The 23,234-nt window shown below is 36.8% G+C and overlaps 1 protein-coding gene across 1 annotated transcript in view; it reads right to left on the bottom strand.

Moving 5' to 3' along the window:
* Positions 1–23,234, bottom strand: part of FOXP2 (forkhead box P2) — a 698,448-nt gene that overhangs the window by 437,077 nt on the left and 238,137 nt on the right. The window contains exon 4 of the mRNA XM_070423754.1: positions 7,247–7,337. The gene's annotated coding sequence lies outside the window, so the exon portion shown is untranslated. The remainder of the gene's footprint in view (positions 1–7,246; positions 7,338–23,234) is intronic.

The following is a 23,234-nucleotide window of genomic DNA, read 5'->3' as shown; positions in this document are numbered from 1 at the left end:
TTCTGGAGATCAAATGTGTTGTTTTTCTAGTGAATTCAACATTTCAAAGCACAACACCCCACATATAGAGTGTCAAAAAATGTATACACACTTTGAATGATTATAAAGCCAGTGCTCATTACCTTACAGTTCATTTTCAACATTTAAAAGAATCTACAGAAATGAATAGTTGGTTGTTGTTTTGTTGTTGTTTTGTTTTGTTTTGTTTTGTCAATGCCTATTTTCAAACTGATGACTGTTCTGGTCCAGGCACTGCTGATAATGCAAAGCAATGGAATAACAAATATCAAAAATCATTTTGTTTGGTATTTGTAAGCCTCAATTAATAGACTGTTGCCAGTTTTGTACCATAAACTTTATCTTTTATGTATCTCCATAAAAAAGTCTAGTGGATAGATTTTCTTTGCTCAAAGCTTAGTCTGGCTTCACCCATTATTTCAAATCAGTTAAACCTGAAAAGTAGTTAAAATTGAATTATCAGCTGTTAAGCTGTGTATACATTTTGGGGGGACATTTTGAATAATTAGAAAGGCAGTGTTTGTTCTTCAACTGCATTCTCAAACATCTGGTAGCATTTTAGGATGAATTTCTTTGTTCAAAGGTTAGTCTGGCCAAAAAGAAAACAACATCAGTTGAACAATCAGCTGTTAAATTGTGTCTACGTGTTTTTGGGACACCTTGGATATGTACATATATCAAGATGCTTTCTTGTAACTCCATTCTTTACAACTCTGTGAAGACATTAAAGAAAAACAATAGGAAACTAGCATGATAGGTTAGTAAAATATATCCTGCAAGCTCAGATTCTGTAAAGGTAAGAGTGTTTTTAACTATTCCAAACAGCTCTTCTACAAAAGAACCAGTACCAGGCCAGCACCCACACCTGCCCAGGCTCAAGTAAGCTCGGCTCTCCAGCATTGATGTGATCAATGGACAAGAGGTTAAAAGTGACCTCTCTCTATAAAATCAGTATTTTAGGTGAAATCTAAACATTTCACATTTCCTATTCACTTAACTTGCTACCTTATACATATACATGCCTATCCCGGTTTCTCCTCCTGTCTGGAATCAAAACCTCTTAGGGATGAATGATCCCAGTGATGGCCCTAACACATGCTCGGTGTCACTGTCACAGACATGCCCAGTCATTATAGCCTCTTCCTCAGCCTGAAATGCCCTGTTCCACCCACTGCCACAGCTCACCTGTCACCCCCTGAGGACCACCTTATGTTATCCTATTTGAAGTGTGGGCAAGATCTCAAATGCCCCCCTGTCAATAGCTCCTTTGCCCTGCCTTTCTTCCTCTAAAACCTTTGCATTTTAAAAATACATATTTGATTGATTTTGGAGAGGGAAATAGAGATGGAAACATCAATGATGATAGAGAATCATTGATTGGCAGCCTCCTGCACATTCCAAACTGGGGATCAAAACCTCTCCTGGCCTCTCTTCCCGTCCCTCCCCCAGTCAGCAGGGCCCTGGTGGTGTTGCGGCACTGAGGGAAGGAAGGGGGGGAGACAGGGAACCGTGGGGTGGCAGGGCGCTGAGGGCAGCGTCAGCATCTGGCATCTATTCCTTCCGCACCCGGCCCGATGACAGTCACCTCCTCTCCGGACTCCGCCTGGGCCTTCAAGCCCTGATTGGCCTGGTCCTGATCTGCCCTGATCCCACAACCAGTTCTAGCGACCCCACCCGTGCATGAATTTTGTGCCCCGGGCCTCTAGTATTATATAATGTATTAATTATCTATCACCACATAATAAATTACATGCAAACTCAGCAGTTTCGAACAAAAATATTTATTATCTCACACAGTTTTGAGGATCAAGAATCAGCGAGTGGTTCTGCTGGATGGTTTAAGCTTAGGGTTTCCATGGAAGCTGCAGATTATTGCCAGTCCCTTCCTGTCAGTCAGAGGGTTTAGTTCGCACCACATGGCAGCAAGCCTCCCCCATAACAAGTCATAAGACAGAGAGAGGAGAGGGAGGGTGGGAGGGGGAAGAAGGGAAACGAGAGAAAGAACAGATGCCTTGATATCTTCTATAACATTCCATCACTTCTTCCACATTCTATAGGCCACATAGACTAAGTCTGATAAATACAGGAGGAGGAAAAACAATGGTATAAAAACAATGAGACAAGGGTCATTAAGTACCTTTAAAGGCTGCCTACCACAACCCACCTTCTGGACCCCGATTAGTTATGTTTTTCCTCATGTGCAATCACTTCTAAATGTGTAAATGGTAATGAATTCTTAAAGGCAATTAAGGGTTATCTGAGGAGCACTTCAGATTACGGAGTCAATATAAGAGTGTATAATTTATGAAGAACGTCCTTAGAAATATGATTCTTAAACTGAGTGTGACTCTCACACTGACCACTGCTCTAAATCAAGAAGTTATTTTTTTATCTAGTGAATATGTCTTGAGATACCATTATTTGAAAGGATACACATAATATAGATATGAGACTATGCATTAAAATCCCAGGTTAGGTATAAAGGAGGAAAGAAACAGGAAAAATGGAATGGAAGTGCTAAAAATGTAAATGTGCTTCAAAGAGATGGAAAAAGAGAAACAATAGGATGTGCATTGGCAAAGATGTAGACATATAGCTAGGGTGTACATTTCAGAATAATGGGGAAAGGGAGTTGGATATTTAGGTCTGTCTGGTTCTGGAGAGTATTAAGCATCAGGTTAGGTTGTCTTTAGACTGGTGGTAAGCCAGCTTGAAATAAGGGGCGTATATTAGGAAGAGAAAAATGGCCTATTGGGAGCCTAACTGGGAATACAATTTTACCATTTGTGGCAAAATTCCTTTGAATCAAATATTAAATAATTTTAAATTCTAAAATAATATGTTATGTGAATTTTAAATCAAGAAATTTAAAGTGGTGTGGCAGACAGACTCTAGGGTGGCCCCAATGCTCACGCCCTCCCATTCTTTGTGGGCAGGACTATGACTTGCTTCTAACCAATAGAATATGAAAAATGTTATGAGATGTCACTTCAATGATTGTGTTAATACACATATCCACATTCTATATTCATGCATATACATATATACCTACATACCTACATGCATTACATACATACATGACCCTATGTTGCTAGCATAACAAGCATAACATAGAGAGCATAACATTCGGCTGGTGGTAAAGAAGCAAGTTGCTATGATATGAACTGCATAGGAAGAGGGCCACTTGGATGGGAACCATGGAGCCTCTAGGAACTGAGGTTTGCAATCCTACAATTACAATGAGCTAAATTCTGCCCAAACCCAGTGAATTTGGAGGAGGACCCTGCTCTCCGAACAAAAATGCAGTCTAGACCAGTGATGGCGAACCTTTTGAGCTCAGCGTGTCAGCATTTTGAAAAACCTTAACTTAACTCTGGTGCCGTGTCACATATAGAAATTTTTTGATATTTGCAACCATAGTAAAACAAAGATTTATATTTTTGATATTTGTTCTATATATTTAAATGCCATTTAACAAAGAAAAATCAACCAAAAAAATGAGTTTACGTGTCACCTCTGACACGCGTGTCATAGGTTCGCCATCACTGGTCTAGTCCATATTTTGATTGCAGTCTTGCGAGACCCCGATCTAAGCCCTGCCTTTTCTCCTGAACTGTGGAAACTGTGAGATAATAACATATCTTGTTTTAAGCTTTTAAAGATGTTTCATAGCAGTAGAAAACTAATACATTTCCTAACCAAAACATAGAGAACAAGCACATTTACAGAATTAACTCATTTTTCCATTTATTGGACCAAAGTAGAATGTTATAGAGGATATTTTCCTGGTGGCCTGTATAATACAGTCAACCTTTGAAACTAGTATAATAAGGAATGAAACAACAAACTTTTTAAAAATGCTTACTATGCTCTGTATGTGTATTCACACATTTAGTTCTCAGGTCAGCTCTGTATAATGGATACTATCAGATCTATTTTCTAGATTCAGAAATTAAGGGTTAGAGAGTGGAATTATTTGTTCAAAGTTTCACATATGGTAGTTTTGATTAGCAACCGTAACTCAATCCGAGGCAAACTGATTTTCAAGATGGCATTCTCCGCAGCTACACAGCAGAACCTCTCTCTTCGCAGTCTTGCTTACTCTGCTTTTTCCCCAAGAATGTCAGCACACCATGTGTTTGAATCACTGACCCAGCCCCTCTCAGCCAAACAGCTTTCTATATAGTTCATTTACTTTACAGAAACTTAAGAATTAGAGCTAATGTTTTATCATGAATGATGTCTAATTTTTAATAAATTAGTTATGAAAAATAACATTTGTATAAGTATGTGAATAAAGTTTTTCCTACTCCATTGAAATAACTAAAATGAATATTTTATTTGATTTAATACTCTTACAATGGAAACAAAAAATTGCAAATATTATGAAGTAAAACACACACACACACTCACCCAACTACTTGTTTACCCATATACACATTCTCAGTAGTGTTCTATGAAACATTTTAGAAGTATAACCTAGGGCAGGTTATGTACCTGCTCTGAGAGATAGAATGAGGATAATAGAAAACAAATTGTGGGAAAATAGGAAGATCCCACCTAATACTCCCTTTAGGGATTTTGGGGTAAGAAAACAGAGGAATAGACAGGGAAGAAGAAAACTAATATTCATTGAAAATAGCTATGTATCAAGTGCTAACTTCTTACAATAATCCAAACAGTTACATCTGTCCCTCATTCTACTGTTTGAAAACTGAGATACATTTTTTTGAAATTAACCAAAGTTTATTAAATAAAAACTAACAACTGACTGCAGGAATGCAAACCCTTGTCTACCTGACTCCCAAATCGTTCTTCTAAACATAATTTTATTCTTTTCTTATCATAATACCTCCAGCTCTAGGGTTCATAATTCTATATATACCCAAGAAAAAAGCACTTTTTCAGAATGCACTTTTCTATTAAGATGAACAATTGGCATTATGCATATACATTATTTACACCTATATGTGGTTGGTCTTCGTTAAAAAATATTTAAAAACTGCTATTATAAGCATCTGACTAGAAAAAGTCTAATTAGCAATTTCTAGAAGTAGTTTTGAGGACTAACTTCCAACATAATTATGTTCCCTTTTGGGAAGAAGTGTCTTTATTTTATAAAAATCATTTATTTTCTTAAATGTTTTCTTTCAAAGTTCCATGATGTTTATTGTCAGGTAACTCCAGCTAATAAATCTAACCCTCTCATCCCCCCCCTCCCCATGCTATTATTAAAGCAAATGTCCTATTACTCCAAAAATGAAAATTTAAATATTAAAAGGCCTCACAAAGATAGAATATATCACCTAGCCATTGTCTATAGTAAGCATAAATTATGTACATAACCTAGAAGAAAAAGATTAAGCGTTAGCATACATGGGTTCTATTAATACATAATTGTTTAGTATTAATTGTAAAATCATAAAAAATGATTTTTTCCAAAATCATTTAAATTCCTTGTCTTTTAGTCTCTCCACATACTAAACAAAGGATAATGTCAGTCTTACTTACACCATAAGCAGTGCCAGAATAAAATTGAGTTTAAATGAAAGAATAAAATGAAGTAAAAAGATGCCAACATGCTCTAAAAACTTAAATAAATATGGAATCAATTTGTTTGCATATTTGGCAAAATAATAAAGTTGGTACAAAACAGGAAAAAGTACACAGGTAAATTAATAGGTAAACTACTTGAGAAATATTTGACTGTATAATTCAAGCTCATTGATAAAAATCTTTCAGGGAAGATACGGAAATTTTAGAAAAGGGCGGAACAATGTAGGCAGAACAGTGACGATCATGAGGACTTTCTTACGCCCCTTGATAAAGAACCTAAGGTGGAGTGGAGTGGGAGGGACAAGAAAAGATATTCTGAAGAAGCCAGGGCGGCACGGTTTCCTTCTTTGGAGAAGTAAAATCTGTGAAGATAAGTGATAAAAACTCCTCACCCCAAATTATTTTTGTTTTCTTTTTTATAATTATATTATTACATATTTGGCCTCCTATGACATATTGCTTGATTGATACCATAGTTCAATGATGACACTAAAAAACTAATAATATAGAAACATTATATATTAAGTAATAATGGGAAATAAAACCTGCATCTCTTGGAAATGCATCACACATTTCTTTGTGGTCCTTGCTTTGGACCAAACAATGGACTTAAAGTTCTCTAACTTGACATAGATACCAAGGAAAACTGCCATTAGACTTAAAGAAGTGCAACATTAAAAAGAAAACAACAAATAAACAAATAAGAACTCATAGACACAGACAACATCATGTTGGTTACCAGAGGGATGGGGTGTGGGAGGAGTAGTAAAGGAAAAAGGGGGTCAAATATATATAAATGGTGACAGAAAAATATTTGACTTTGGGTAGTGGACACACAATGAAATATACAGATCATGTATCATAGAATTGTACACTTTAGACCTATATAATCTTAACCATTTTCACCCAATAAATTTAATTTAAAAAAATAAAAATCCTTTTTCATAAAAAAATACATTTTTATAATTTTTTTTTGAGAGAGAAGGGAGAGGGAGAGAGAAACATCAATGAGAAAGAACCATCTATCAGTTGCCTCCTGCACACCCCCTACTGGGGATCAAGCCCACAACCGGGAATCAAACCAGGGACCTCTAGGTGCATGGGACAATGTTCAATCAACTGAGCCACACCAGCCAGGGCAACAAATTCTTTCTAAAGAGTGACTTGCTGGGTCTCAAAAAGTTCACAAGAAAAATCAAACTCCCCCCCAAAAATATTTCAAGTTTGCTTATCACTTTATTTTTGGACATTTCCAGATGCCCTCAAAGCCTCAAAATCAACCAAATCTTAATAAAATAACACTAAAAGCACCTGAATAAAAGGCCAGCATAATGGTGACAGAAAATACTCCAAGTGCTTTTCTTGCCTAATAATTTCAATATTTCAAAACCAAATGCACAATCTACATCCATTTATGTTGATTTTTAAAAACAGTGAGACTAAGTTTAATAGTAAGAGAGAGCACACTGAGGAATGAAATGGGAAGCCCAAGAAAAGACACAGCGGTAAATATTCCTATTGCCGTACTTGACATCATTCACTGATAACTTTTTTAAACCTTTGGGTAAAGATACTTAAACAAAAAAATTAAAGAATAAAACAAATTAGAAAAAAACACACCCAGAATTCAACACAATGAATGAAAGAGAATTATCACTAAAAAACCACTTACCTATTTTGTCCAAATCTTCTACAAGACTTCTAGGTCAACCTTGATATGCTATCCTAGGTAAATCCAATCCCAGCATCACATTAGAGTAGCCCTGTTAATAGAGACAAATAATTGTTACTGCTTTGAAAATTAAATTAAATTTATGTCATAATTAGTTCAATGACTTCATAGAACATAAAACATAATCAACCTCAAATAAAGATAATTGTTAATGCATTCATTACCTTGTGAATCTTCAAGCATGTATGAAATGCTTTTGTACATTTTAATTTGGAGAACTTTAAATCCATTGTTTGGTACAAACTAAGGACCATGAAGACAACATGAGATGCATTTCCAAAAGATGCAGATTTTATTTCCTACTCTCACATTGATTTGGAAAGTTTGAATTTTTGGTGATAAATTTTTAAATGTATGGTGACAGAAGATGATTTGAATTTGGGTGGAGGGCATACAATGCAACATACAGATCATGTATCACAGAAAGGTACACATGAAAGTGTATGATCTTATTAACCAATGTCATCTCAATAAATTTAATTTAAAATTATTAAATGTATATAATGAAATTATTTATGTCTCAAGTTTACCAACTGAAAACATGATTGATTTCAATTGTCTTTTAAACCCATACTTAATGAGCTTTGTAGGCCTTTACACAATTAACAAATTGGTAGTGAGCATTTTCTCCTTATAATCAAAATGTAAGAATTATCACCTTAATAATTATTTGAATTTATATTTTCCAGGTCCATTTCCTATTTAACCACTCTCTTTCCCTGCCTCTTCCTTCTTTAAACTGAATGAGTCAACTCATACCTTTCTTAGACTAAAGTAAGTGTTCTGAAGGTTCAATAAAATTATAAGAGTTAGTAGTGTATAGATGTAAATGGGTTTTGACTCACATACCCATAGTGATTGATTGGTAGTGACCATATGGAAAGCAGTATGGCAACTAAATCTGAATCTGCAGCAGGAAGAATATTGTGTTCAATTAGCAATATCTGCCATAGGCATTAAAAAGATGAACGCCATCATATGCCATCTTTGTTTAACATTTAGACATTTCACTAATTTTATTTAAATGATTTCCAAACATTTTTGGCTAAAACTCCTATCTTCCAATAAAATCTTACTGAAGGGTAGAGTATTTAAACAGATAAAAATCAAGCATTCTGGTTGAAACTGAAATCCAAATATTCAGTCTCACTACTATTTTTTCCCTAGATACTTTGGGGGCATTCCAAAAAGCCTTAAATATTCAACAAAGCATAACTTAAAACCATTATTTTAGTTAATCATAGTATTAAGGTAATTCAAACACAGAAATTACGGTAATTCAAATTCCATTACATTGTAGCATTCTTTGTCTAGTGCCTCTGTTGTCATATTTATCTTATTTTAAAAACACGATTTAAGTAGATTTTTTTTTTGCATGTTGTCAGAAATCACAGCAATTTATTCGTAAATACCTAACTACTACACTCAACGATTAAAATTTTGCACATGAGCGGGCTCCACAATTTACTTTCTTTGTGTTAATTATTGTCCATAATTATATTTTTCCTGCTATATAAAACCAAAAGAAACAGAGATCTTATTAAAATGTAGCAGTTTCAATTATTTCCTAACTCAATATGGCTTATTTCCCCCCATATTCATGAATGTAACTTTTCCTAAATTATTACCATATTCATGGATATAATTTTCCTAATTTTTCTATAAGTTATATGTCTAAAAAGTGATCACAAAACCAGTTTTAAAAGCATATGCTATAAGAGGTACATTTATCCTATATAATAAAAGCCTAATATGCTAAATGTCCGGTCGTCCGATCATCCTTTCAACTAATCAAAGCATAATGTGCTAAGGCTGCTCAACTGCTTGCTATGACGTGCACTGACCAACAGGGGCAGATGCTTCAACCAGTAGGTTAGCTTGCTGCTGAGGTCCAGCCAATCAGGACTGAGTGAGAAGGGCAGGACATGCCCTGGAGCCCTCCTGCATACCTCCCTGGCTGGCCAACCTCCTGCATCCCTCCCCGGCCCTGATTGTGATCCAGTGGGGTCCCTCAGCCTGGCGTGTGCCCACTCACAATCCAGGACCCCTCGGGGGATATCAGAGAGCCAGTTTCTGACCGATCCCACAAGCCAGGCCAAGGGACACCACTGGTGCATGAATTTATGCACCGGACCCCCAGTATCAAAATGAAATTAAGAAATAAAGTGTAAAGAGAAGGAATCAACTATTGCAACTATTAGGTTGCCAGTGTGGGTACAGGAATATAGATATCAGAAATAAATCCACATATCAATGAGTTATATATAGTAAGGGTAATATCACACAGTAAAAGAAAAGGTTGGCGTTGACTCATTGTATGGAGAAAGAACAATTGTCTTGGAATATGACAAAAAATAAAACTAGCTTCTTATACAAATTTCATTCCAATAAGATTAAAGAGTTCTAAAGTGGAATGCCCCTTCACTGTTTTCTCTTTCTTTTTTTAATATTTTCTCTTTCCTTTATTTCCCCTCTTTTTAATTTATCTTCTTTATCTGTCTGCTTTATTGATTTGTTATTATTCTAGTTTCTATAATTTTGTTCCTATATCTATTTTTCTCTTCCCTTTTCCTACTCATCTTTTCTTCTCTCTTTTCTTTTTCTACTGCTTTCTCATCTTTTTTTTTATTTTTTTTATTTTGGGTCTATCTGCATTCTATTATACTTTTCAAATTTTTTTCTTCCTCCTTTATTTTAAACAGTTTTCCTTTCCTTATTCCCCTAAATCTTTATTCTTATTTCCTTTTTTTCAGCTCTGTACACACATATTCCTTTTCCTCCTCCCCCCTTTTTCCTTTGTGATTTTTTGTCTGTTTTGTTATTTTTCTCCTTGTATTTTTCTTTCTTTCTTGTCTTCTATCATTCTTGCTCACTTTTCTCTTTTCTAATTCTCTCTTCTTCTCTGGTGGTTGCTTTTGTGTTGCTGTAAGGGTCTGTGTATGTTTTTGTCTTGTTTCTTTTGTTTTGTGTTTAGTGGTGCTGTATTTTGTTCTGTCTGTCAGCATCTCCACAATAGTTCCTGTTACGTGCTCAGCAGGGAGCCACATGGTCAGTCAGCCTAAGAGGAGATTCCATCCATGAATGGGACAATGACATTCAAGACCGAACTACAACAAGAGAATCCAAGCAAGGGGATTTCCTAGAGCACTCAGCTCAGGAGATCTAAAAGACTACACCACTGGGTCCCACAAAGCACCTATTACAGAAGCCTACCCTATAAAGTCTGGGAGGCATAGCAGTTTGATATGATAATAAAAACAAATATAAAGGGACAACAAAAATGGGGAGACAGGGAAACAACCCCCAAGGAAAGGGAGGGATCACCAGAAAATGAACTAAATGAAACAGAGACAAGCAATTTGTCAGGCAAAGAATTCAAAGTAATAGTAATGAGGGTGCTCAGACATCTCAATGAGAACTACAAGCAACTTAATGAGATTTATAAGGGACTTAATGAGAAGTACAACCACATGAAAAGAATAAAAATAAAGAAACAATAAATAAGAATCCATTGGAAATGATGAATGACATAGCTGAAATAAATAAGACTCTAGAAGGATTCAATAGAAGACTAGAAGAAGCTGAGGATCAAATTAGAAGACTAGGTAGCAAAAAAACCCCATTCAGAGCAGCAAATGGAAAAAAAAAAAGCAGGAGGAGAGTCTAAGTGAGCTTTGGGACAACATGAGAGTTATATTTTCAAAGCTAATTTATAAAAAAATTAGGTGATTATTTTTGAGACTTAAAAGTAAAAAAAAATCATTCTGAAATAAGACTTTAAAAGTATAAATAATAAATCATAAAATTGATTAATGTGGCTTCATGAAATAAGAAGTTTTCAGTGAAGAATAGGCATAGATAAATTTCATAGACAAACTGAGGAAATCCCTAAAACCAATGAGCAGTTAATATTGAAATATATACTAACAGGAAGCTAATAGAAAAGTGAGCAAAAAACCTGAAAAGACAGTTTCTCAGGAGAAGCCAGATAGCTCTTCTGATATCTAATAATACAGAAACATGGTAATTAACCTTACCTCCGCTACCCTTCCCATTGGCTAATCAGTGAGATATGCAAATTAACTGCCAACCAAGATGGCAGCCTGCAGCCAGGCAGCTGACGCAAACAGGGAGGCTTGCTTGCTCCAGTGATGGAGGAAGCCAGGTTCCCCGCCTGCCTTGCTGGCCTCTCAGCTGCAACTCTAAGCAACTATGTTACAAATATAGAAGCTAAACAAAACCCCAGAAACCTGCTTTAGTCAGCCGGGCTTCAGCCAGCAGGATAGCAACATTGTTTCAAATACAGAAGGTAAACAAAGGCCAGAAACCTGCTTCCAGCAGCGGAGGCCTCAGAGCTGGAGCCAAGCCTCAGTGCTAAAGCTGGCCCAGAATTAAAAAAAAAAAGAAAAAAAGGAGCAGTTGGGAGCTTCAGTCACCCGCCAGCCTGAAAACGGCCCTCAGCCCCTCACCCAGACTGGCTAGGTACTCCAGTGGGGACCCCCCGCCTGAAGGGAGTGTGACCAGATGCAAACAGCCATCATCCCCTCACCCAGGCTGGCCAGACACCCAAGTGGGACCCCCACACTGATCCAGGACACCCTTCAGAGCAAACCAGCCGGCCCCCACCCATGCACCAGGCCTCTATCCTATATAGTAAAAGGGTAATATACCTTCCAGTACCGGGATCAGCGGAGCTGCGAGGCCTCCCGGCACCGGGATCAGCGTGACAGGGGGCAGCGACCAAACCCCCTGATCGCCCTGCGGCTCTGTGTGTGACAGGGTGTGGCGCCCCAACACCCTGATTGGCCCTGCTCTGTGTGTGATAGGGTGCGCGCCTTCCCCCCACTGGCCCTGCTCTGTGTGTGACAGGGTAGAGCCATAACCTCCCCATCAGCCCTGCCCTGAGTGTGACAGTGGCGGTGCCCCAAGCCCCTGATTGGCCCTACTCTCTGGGTGATAGAGGTCGGTGCCCCAACACCCCCCCCACGGGTCCTGCTCTGTGTGTGATGGGGTAGAGCCATAACCTCCCCATTGGCCCTGCCTTTAGTGTGACAGGGGGCGGTGCCCCAACCCCCCAATCGGCTCTACCCTGAGCGTGACTAGGGGTGGCATCGCAACCTCCCAATCCACCCTGCTCTGTGCATGACAGGGGGCGGCGCCCCAAATCCCCAATCAGCCCTGCTCTGAGCCGGACCAAAGGCTGCACCTAGGGATTGGGCCTGCCCTCTGCCACCCGGGAGCAGGCCTAAGCCAGCAGGTCATTATCTCCCGAGGGGTCCCAGACTGCAAGAGGGCACAGGCCGGGCTGAGGGACCCCCTCTTCCCCCCCGAGTGCACAAATTTTTGTGCACTGGGCCTCTAGTCCTATATAATAAAAGTGTAATTTGCAAATCGACCAAATGGTGGAACAACCGGTCAGCGGAGGGCAGGGTTGGCAAACAGGCCAGCCAAGGCGTGTGCCAGCAGGCACAGGGATGGGGCAGAGAGGGGGGGGCGGTGGCGACCAGCTGAGGCGGAGGGGCAATGGAGGGGGCAGGGCCAGCCACTTGCCAGCCAGCACTGTGCCCTGATCAGCCTGCCCTGTTGCTCCCCATTTGGACATCACCTTAGGACTCCCGGACTGTGAGAGGGCACAGGCCAGGCTGAGGCACCCCTCCCCGCTCCAGTGCAAGAATTTTCATGCACCAGGCCTCTAGTCAAGTATATTTTAAAATGCTAAAAATCATTAGTTGTCAGATAAATGCATATTAAAAAACCAATTTGATATCACTTTATGTTATCAACATAGCATAAATTTGATTTCTGAATTCTGCCAGTATTGACAAGGATATAAAAAGATGAATGAACACTATCTTGTTTACTGCTAATGGAAGCTTACACAATACAGACTTAAAACCAATTTAGAAGATCTAATATTTTACCTGTTCTTTATAAACACAAAGAAAACCTATGCAGAACTCTATTGTAGTATATATTAGCTGAGATATTATGTCACATTTTTATTTATATGCCTTTCTCTCCCATTTTCATTATTCAAAATGAAGGTTGAAAATTGATAAGTGAAGAAATAGAAATAAACATATAATTTAAAATTAAGGATATAAATGCCAAACGTTTGCTGCCTCTGTATAGCTGGATTGGGGTGGGAAGGTAAAAGGCAGAGAATTGCTATTTTTCATTATAATAAGCATTTGTTTCATTTTATTTTTTAGCTCTGTGAATGTATTTCTTGAATAAAAGTCAAATTTAAATGTAAAAGAAATTGCAAGACACTAACTATAAAAATAAAGAACATTTCATCACTTCAACATACAAATTTTTATTTAAATAAGAGATCAACCGAAGGACTTGTATGCATGCATATAAGCATAACTAATGGACATAAGACACTGGGGGGTAAGGGAGGGTAGGGGTTTGTCAAGGGCGGGGGGGAAAAAAGGACACTTATGTAATACCCTTTGTAATACTTTAAGCGAAAAAAAAAAAAATAAAAAAAAATAAAAATAAAAAAAAAATAGTCTTTGGTCTTGAAAAAAAAATAAATAAATAAATAAAATGGTTAATATGGTAAAAAAAAAATTTTTATTTAAATAAGTACATATTATTTTTGTAACAAAGCTCAAGAAATAAAAAAAAGATTACTGATCACAGTGATCTTAATGATCTTTTAATTATATACCAAATGATCACTTAAGAACCAAATGATCAGTTAGTTATACAACAACAAAATAAAACTCTATCAAAACAACAAAAACTTAAGCCATTAAATGAAAATAAAATCAACTGGAAAATGCAAAACCAGTGGTAGATAAGCTAATTAGAATTTCCTTACATATACTATACACATGCCAATATGTTGATTGGTTGCTTACTATGCCCAGCATTATCCAGACTCTGAGATAAAGCCATATATCTGCTCTCATGAAGTGTGAAGTATAATGAAAAATATATAAGGGGTGATACCCCACCCAGTCTGCTGAGAAACATGAATATATATATATATATATATATATATATATATATATATATATCACTCAATATAAGCCAAGACAGTCAAATACTTTCCGGATAAAAGAAGGACCTCTATGCAGTTCACATTTAGAAGAACTCCCTTTCCCAATTTCTTCTGACCTTTTAAATTGGCTTACACATTTATTTAAGTTTTAATATGGTAAGGAGGAAAGCATCATTGACATTACCAAGAGTTTGACCTGTATTCTTTCAAGAAATGTATTATATAAAATGAACAACTGCTAGGAGGTTTATTTTTGTTGTATGTATATACGTATGCATGTATATCTATGAACTTCTTGATACTAAAAAACATATTAAGTTTTCTAATATGTTACTTGACCTCTTTGCTAAAACATTCTTCCTTACGTGTGTGTGTGTGTGTGTGTGTTGCTAATCCTAAGCCCAGGATATTTTGATATTTTTTCCATTGAGTTTTAGAGAGAATGGAAGGGCAGGGTAGAGAGAGAGAGAGAGAAACATCAATGTGACAGAGACATTGATTGGTTGTTTTCACATGTTCCCCAACCAGGGAGGGGGATCAAACCTGCAACCCAGACACGTTTCCTTGACCAGGAATCAAACCTGTGACCCTTCAGTCTGCGGGCCAACACTCTAACCACTGAAAACCAGCCAGGGCTACCCCACTGTCTTCTAATTAACAAAACTGGAGATATGTTCTAAAAGAAACACTATCATTTAATTTTTTTAAAAAACAAAAAGAAAAAAATTACATAATATAAAGCTTACTTGTAAAATACGTATCTATTCACTTCTAATGGAAAATAGCATAATAAAAAATCCTTAGTCTAATTAATTTCAAGATTTGAAGGAATGTACTAAAATTTTGAAATAAATAAAATAGATTTGTTACATAGGTCATAACATGTAATTGATATTCAAAAGTAAAAAATTACATTAATATTTTAAATACAGTTTTTTAAATTGTTGACACAATTACAATTGCCCCACATTCCTTCCCCCTCTTTGCCCATCTCCATCCTCCCCTGGCTTTACTAATCTGTTGCCTGTGTCCATGAGCTCTGCAGATATGTTCTTTAGCTAATCCTTTCACCTTCTTTTATCCCAACCAACTCCCCTGTGAAATCTTTCAGTCTGTTCCTTGTACCCATGCCTCTGGTTCTTTTTTGCTCATCAGTTAATTTTGTTCATTAGCATCCACACATAAGTGAGATCATATGGTATTTGTCTTTTTCCAGGCTGGCCTGTTTCTCTTAGCATAATAAACTCCAGGTCCATCCATACAACACAAAAGGTAAGATTTCCTACTTTTTTTAAAACTGCATAGTATTCCATTGGTAAATGTACCACACCTTTTTTTATCCACTCATCTACTGAAAGACACTTGAACTGTTTCCAGATAATGGCTATTGCAAATAATACTGATATGAACAGAGGGGTGCATATATTCTTTATGATTGGTGTTTCTAGATTCTTAGGATGCTTTCCTAGAAGTGGAATCACTGGGACAAATGACAGTTCCATGTTTAATTTTTTGAGGAATCTCAAAATTGCCCCTCTACACTGGATTCCCAGACTGCCATAGACCTTCATCATCCTATTGTCTCTGTCCACAGCAAATGCATATATGCATGTAAGATCTTTGTTTAATCTCTTCCTGCTACCACCCCCATTCCCTCTCAGATTCATCAGTTTGTTCCATTTTCCCATGCTTCTAATTCTATTCTATTCACCAGTTTATTTTGTTCATTAGATTTCTTATTTATTTATTTTCACTTATAAATTCATTTGTTGGTAGGTATGTATTTATTGTGATTTCAATGTTCATATTTTTTATCTTTTTCTTCTTCTTAAAGAATACCCTTCAAAATTTCACGTAATACTGATATGGTGGTGATAAATTCCTTTAGCTTTTTCTTGTCTGTGAAGCTCTTTATCTGACCCTCAATTTTAAATGATAGCTTTGCTGGGTAGAGTAATCTTGATTGTAGGTCCTTACTATTCATCACTTTGAATATTTCTTGCCACTCCCTTCTGGCCTGCAAAGTTTATGTTCAGAAATCAGTTGATAGTCCTATGGGTAGGACTGCCCCTTGTAGGTAGCTAACTTCTTTTCTCCTGCCGCTTTTAAGATTATCTATTTTTCTTTAACTCTTGGCATTTTAATTATGATGTGCCTTGGTGCGGTCCTTTTTGGGTTCCTCTTGTTTAGGACTGTCTGTGCTTCCTGGACTTGTAAGTCTATTTCTCTCTCCAGATAGGGGAAATTTTCTGTCATTATTTCTTCAAACAGATTTTTAATATCTTGCTCTCTCTCTTCTCCTTTTAGCACCCCCATAATTTAAATGTGGGTATGCTTGAAGTTGTCCTGGAGGCTCCTTACATATTTTCTTTTTGCTCTTCTGATTGGGTGTTTTTTGCTTCCTCATATTTCAAATAGTTGATTTGATTATCAGAATCCTCTACACCAGTGTTGAATCCCTGTAAATTATTCTTTATTTCAGTTAGTGTATGCTTAATTCCTGAATGGTCCTTTTTCATGTCTTTGACATTCTTACTAAGATCCTTAAAAGTCTCATTAAGTCCCTTGAAGTTCTCTTTGAGTCCAGTGAAGTTACTCAAGGATGTGTTACTCTTTGACACAGCATTGAGGGACATTTTATGCTAAACAAAATAAGCCAATCAGAGAAAGAAAAAATAACACATGATCTCACTTATATGTGTAATCTAATGAACAAAATAAACTGACAAGCAAAACAGATCCAGAGACATGGAAGCGTTGAACAGACTGATGAATCTCAGAGGGAATGGGGGAGAGGAAGCTGGAAGAGATTAACCAAAGAACTTATATGCACATATGCATATCCTATGGACAAAGACAATAGTTTGGTGAAGGTCTGGGGAGAGCTGGAGTAGGGTGGAGGGGGCCAATGGAGGAAAAAGGGGATGTCTGTGACTTTCAACAATAAAGATAAATTAAAAATTAAATAAAAATAAATAATAAAAACACTTTAGTTTTATTGTTGTTTTTGACTAATAGTATAAGACTAAATTAGGAGAAAATGGCAAAGAAAAATTCAAAAATGCTGCTACTAGAATTAATAAAGTAGGTTTAAGCAACTGAGATTATACAGAACACATCTAGTAGGTCTGATTTTCTTTCACATTCTTCATTGTAGTAAAAAGTGCATCAAACGTAAAAAAACAAAAAAACAAGATGGCGGCATAGGTAAACACCAGAAATAGCTGCCTCGCACAACCACTTCAGAAAAACAACTAAAAGACAAAAGGGACATCATCCAGAACCACAGGAAGGCTGGCCAAGTGGAAATTCTACAACTAGAACGAAAGAGAAAAGCACACTGAGACTCAGAGGAGGTGTTATGTGGAAGTAAAGAGCAGAGGTATTGAGGCGCAAGTGAAAAGGGCTGGCAGCTGAGGACGCCAGTCTTTTTCAATCGGGAGGGAGACACAAGCTCCCGACTGCTCAGAATGCCAGTTCCAGGCGAGTCTCTGGGGACCCAGACTCATATGGCGAGAAACTGGACTGTTTGGCATCGGGCAGAACTCGAGGGCAGCTTTCTTTCAGAGGCGTCTGTAGCAATTACCTCTGAACAGTGAGACCCGGGTTCTCTTAGGGCAGGGCTGAGGATTATCCATAGCTGTTTGCCCCACCCTGTTGATGCCCTGAGACCCTGCCCACCCAAGCTGTGCGAAGAGGCTTTTTCATATGAATGCCCTGGCCCTTTGCAATCTAAAATTACCTAACTAACTGCAGCTGGGTCAGAGAGACCCAGAACATCCAAAAAGAAGGACCAAGACCCCACAGCAGCTTGCATTGCTTCACAGCTGGCCCTCATCTAGGCACCTCCAAACTCCAAACAAAGAAAACGAATCTGCAGATCTCTCCATAGAGCTGGGTAGCCTCAGGCAGAGGCTAAATTAGCATCTCCTTAGAGATCCAAGAGCCAGTGTACCCACTGGTCAGAGTGGGACCATCAAGATTACAACTCCTCAGATCCATAAGGGACACACTCAGGGGGCAGACTCAGTGAGCACCAAAGCCCCACTGAAGCAAGTCTTGCCCCATAAGGGTGTCTCCAGCACAGAAGTTCTCCCACCATAACCACAGCTGATTCTCACAGCCAATTGGCCTGGAGGTCAATTCCTCCCAGTGATACGTACAACAATCAAGGCTTAACTACATCAAGACTGTGCACAAAGCCCACAAAGGGGTACACCAAGAGTGTCCACCTCAGATATTTGGGGAGGCTGAGCCACTGGGCCCTATAGGACACCTAGCACACAAAGCCACTCTACCAACACAGGGAAGCATAAAAAATGTAGAGACAAAAAAACAGGTCACAAATAATAGAAGTGGAGGAAAGCAAACTACTGGATATAGAGTTCAAAACCACCGTTATAAGGTTTTTCAAGAATTTTCTAGAAACCGTTGATAAATTTAATGAGATCCTCCAGGATATGAAAAAGGACCACTTAGAAATTAAGCATACACTGACTGAAATAAAAAATATTATACAGACACCCAACAGCAGACAAGAGGATCCCAAGAATCAAGTCAAAGATTTGAAATACGAAGAAGCAAAAAACACCCAACTGGAAAAACAAAAAGAAAAAAGAATCCAAAAATATGAAGATAGTGTAAGAAGCCTCTGGGACAACTTCAAGCATACCAACATCCAAAATATAGGGGTGCCAGAAGAAGAGAGAGAGCAAGATATTGAAAACCTATTTGAAGAAATAATGACAGAAAACGTCCCCTACCTGGTGAAAGAAATAGACTTACAAGTCCAGGAAGCACAGAGAACCCCAAACAAAAGGAATCCAAAGAGGACCACACCAAGACACATCATAATTAAAATGCCAAGAGCAAAAGACAAAGAGAATCTTAAAAGCAGCAAGAGAAAAACAGTCAGTTACCTACAAGGGAGTACCCATACAACTGTCAGCTGATTTCTCAACAGACACTATGCAGGCCAGAAGGGAGTGGCAAGAAATATTCAAAGTGATGAATACCAAGAACCTACAACCAAGATTACTTTACCCAGCAAAGCTATCATTCAGAATTAAAGGTCAGATAAAGAGCTTCACAGATAAGAAAAAGTTAAAGGAGTTCATCACCACCAAACCAGTACAGTGGGGCCTTGACTTACGAGTGTCCCAACTAACTAGTTTTTTGAGATACGAGCCGTCTCTCGGCTGATTTTTTGCTTTGAGTTGTGAGCTAAAATTCGGGTTACGAGCCAGCTTCAGATACCCCACCGCTAGTTGGCGCAGTGAACGTCACAGTGAACGCCACAACATCAGCCCAGCATCACGTGTCTCACTCGTTCACTTTTGATTTGACATATGAGTAATTTGAGTTATGAGCTCCATCACGGAACGAATTAAACTCATAAGTCAAGGCCCCTCTGTATTATATGAAATGCTGAAAGGTATCCTTTAAGAAGATAAATAATTTGATGAACAGAATAAACTGGTGAATATAATAGTATCAGTGCCATAGAAAGGGAGTGGACTTACAATTCTCAGGGAGGAAGGGGTGTGGGAGGGTGCGGGAAGAGACTGGACAAAAATCATACACCTTGGATGAGGACAATGGCAGGGGTAAGGGCAGAAGGTGGGGTGGGAACTGGGTGGAGGGGAGCTATGGGAGGAAAAAAGAGGAACAACTGTATTAATCTGAACAATAAAGATTTAATTAAAAAATAAAAGAATCAAATAAAAAAAAATTAAAAAGTGCATCAAACTTAAATGTGCTTTCTTTCTTATTCCTCTTCTATTCTCTTACTCATCCCTCCCTATTTTGGTAATCCCCTCCTTTATGTTTCATTCATATAAAAACTGAATAACTCATCTTCCTCCAATGCTGCCAATAGTTGGTTTTACTAATATAGTTACCAAGTTTAAGAGCAGATCAACATTTATGATCCTCAGAACAAATCCTTGGTTCTATATTTTCCCATTTTGCTCTCTTGTTTTTGGTGAAAAGAGTTTTATTTTCAGCAAAACAAGCATACTCAAGTATGCAAACAGTGTCTAGAGAATTAAGTGGACAACATTAACACAGATGGAAATGACTGCAGCTGCTTTCTTGACGCTGGAGATGTTTTGTCTATCTCTTTCAAATCACAACAAATGTGATGCAGGCAATGTAAAGAACTCCAAATCTTAAGAAACGTCTTGTAAGCTATGTAAGGAAGATTTAGTAAGTGGCAGTTCAGGATTTCCCAGTCATTTGAGGCATATGTAGCCCCAGCTACAGAAGGAGTCTGATAACCCTGGATGACTTGGATTTTTCATGTTTTCTCTACCACTTGTCAAATGATTCCATCCTCAAATCTCTTCTTTAGCAAATGCAGACTTCTAATCTAATACCAGGTCTCTGGGATTCTACTGCAATACAATATATTAAGAAATACACAGTATGCTCTACCTATTGATAAAAACTTTTCAAGGTTAACACTAGCATATTGTCATTCAGGATATAGTATTTGTTTCATAAATGCTAAATGAATACTAAAACTACTTAAAATTACTAAACCCTGGTTTCTTACATAGTCACAGTTTTTTATGCAATACTTCCATTTTCTTGATTTGACTATTCAGCTGAAATTCCACCAACACTGAGCTACCTCCATCATCTAACCTAGTATATATATACACATATAAATAGTATATTATATATATACATATATATACTCTCACACCCATGGATTTAATTTTTAAGATAAGCTCTTGAATGGAACATAACTTGAGTTAAGCAATGTTCAAAACAACGATTTAAAAAATCACTTACATTGCAATACCCTAGTCCAGCTAATAGATTCGCTTCGGAAGTCAATTTAATTGCAGCAAAAAAAATAAAAATAAAAGTAGACAGAAGGTAGGTTCAAGGAAGCTTAGATCAGGTGAGAAGTTATGTTCATTTTACAGTACTGAGCCTTCCTTTAATTTTGCTTATTTCACAGGTCTACATAGCTCATTTGCATGGAGAAACTATACTATACATTTATCACAGCAAAACAAACATAGTTATGTGACTTAGGAAACAAAATGCGTTGATAGATTGAATTTTCTTACACATTCTCATACCTAACACAATAGGAGGATGCAATAGAGATTGTTCAAGTTTCAGGCTGACCGTTTTAATAAAAACATTAACTTCTCCTTTTTCCTTCATTAAGAGAAGCAGTCATCCTTTATTAGATGGATATCTCTTACATTGTTAGTTTGTTTATCTATTGTTGACAATAATTCTTAATCATCATTTGATTGTGGTAGTTTATTTTATTCTATGTTATGGGTGACTGATCTTCTAACTCTAGGATGAAATCCATATAAAGACCCCAATGCACTAAAATCATTAAAAAAAATTCCATTTCATAGATAAAGACATCTATTGTGCCAATTGGTCTTTCTGTTGTTTTGTTTGTTTCTCTTTTAGAGAATGGTGTGCTAGTATATTTTAGCAACATACAGTATAAAATAAGGCAAATTTTTATCAAGGCCAATAAGTGGAAAAATTTATGTCAATTTAAATTCACAACAGTATCATTGGTTTTATAATTGAAAAATAGAGTGTGGATATATATATATATATATTCAGAAAATTTACAAAACACCATCTTATTATAGTCAAATAAAGACAACTTGAAAATTGACAGAGGAGGGCACAAACTTAATAGGTATGCACTGTTTTATGTATATTTTTATTTAGATGAGAATATGAATATACTTTTATTTAGATGAGTATATGAATATATTATATATTCAAGTATAATCAGGAAGGGTTTTTTATATTAGTTTTTAGCGCCAAGATGATAATAACAGTCCAACATTTATTGAAAATGTACTATATGTAAGCACTGTGTTTAAGAGCTTCTAAGATACCAAACCAAATTGACAAGGTGCTCTAAAGGTACTCACAAAAGTTAGACATATTTCTGAAATTTTACCACGAAATTCAAAACCCCATTCTCAGACTATTTCTTGAATTATCTTTAAATTAAGTACTCTTCACTGTATGTCAAATCAAACATTTTAGAAGACATTTTGTGAGTGCCAATATGAAGACCCACAGAAGCATCATCAAAGACAAAAAAACTATCTACAATGTTTCTCAATCAGTGATTCGACCGTGCTAAATTATTATGACCCACTATTGGTCCTCCTTACAAAGAACTTTCCTGATGAAGTTATTTGTCAGTGGGTTCCAACTTCTACGTACTTAGGAATCTAGTTTAGGAACCCACATAAAAGGGAAAAACCTAGTTAAACTCTTAAGGTTTTCTTAATGCGGTTGTAGCCATTATTTCAGACATTCATTTAGCAACTCTACTATTTATTTTTACTTTGAAAATATTCATAAAATTATTGGATAAATAAAAATGTATTGTGATATCTGGATACAATGAGTTTTTAAAACATAAACAAATAGTTCTCATTTGGTTTATGTGTATAAAAAATCATAGAATGTATTTAAATACACATACTTTATACATGGTTAAAGAATAGTTACAGTTATTATCTGTATGGGTCCATGTTACATCATAAATGAGGATATTAATTTGTCATGAGCCAATTATAGAAATATGAAGCACTCTAGATGAGCTAGCAATTTATTACTGTATAATGAAAACTTTTACTTAGCAGAATACAATTAAATTTGGTTTACTTTCTAGACAAGTAAGTAGCAATTTGAAAATTTACTGAGATTTTCCACTGCATTATTTTAAAAATAAGTGGAATTTCTGGTTTACTTTCAAATACAATCTGAAAATTCAATTTTACAAATTATCTTTCTTGGCATTCAAATTGGTAAGAATATTTTCTTTCTTTTCTTTTCTTTTCTTTTCTTTTCTTTTCTTTCTTTTAAAAATTTGAACACAGAAGCAGTTCTTATCCTCAGGCC

This window comes from Myotis yumanensis, unplaced genomic scaffold (genome assembly GCF_028538775.1).
Source record: "Myotis yumanensis isolate MYYU_CA2020_CCGP unplaced genomic scaffold, mMyoYum1.0.hap1 SCAF_9, whole genome shotgun sequence".
NCBI lineage: Eukaryota > Metazoa > Chordata > Mammalia > Chiroptera > Vespertilionidae > Myotis > Myotis yumanensis.
Note: the sequence above shows the minus strand (reverse complement) of the source record. Positions and strands in the feature narration are given on the sequence as shown.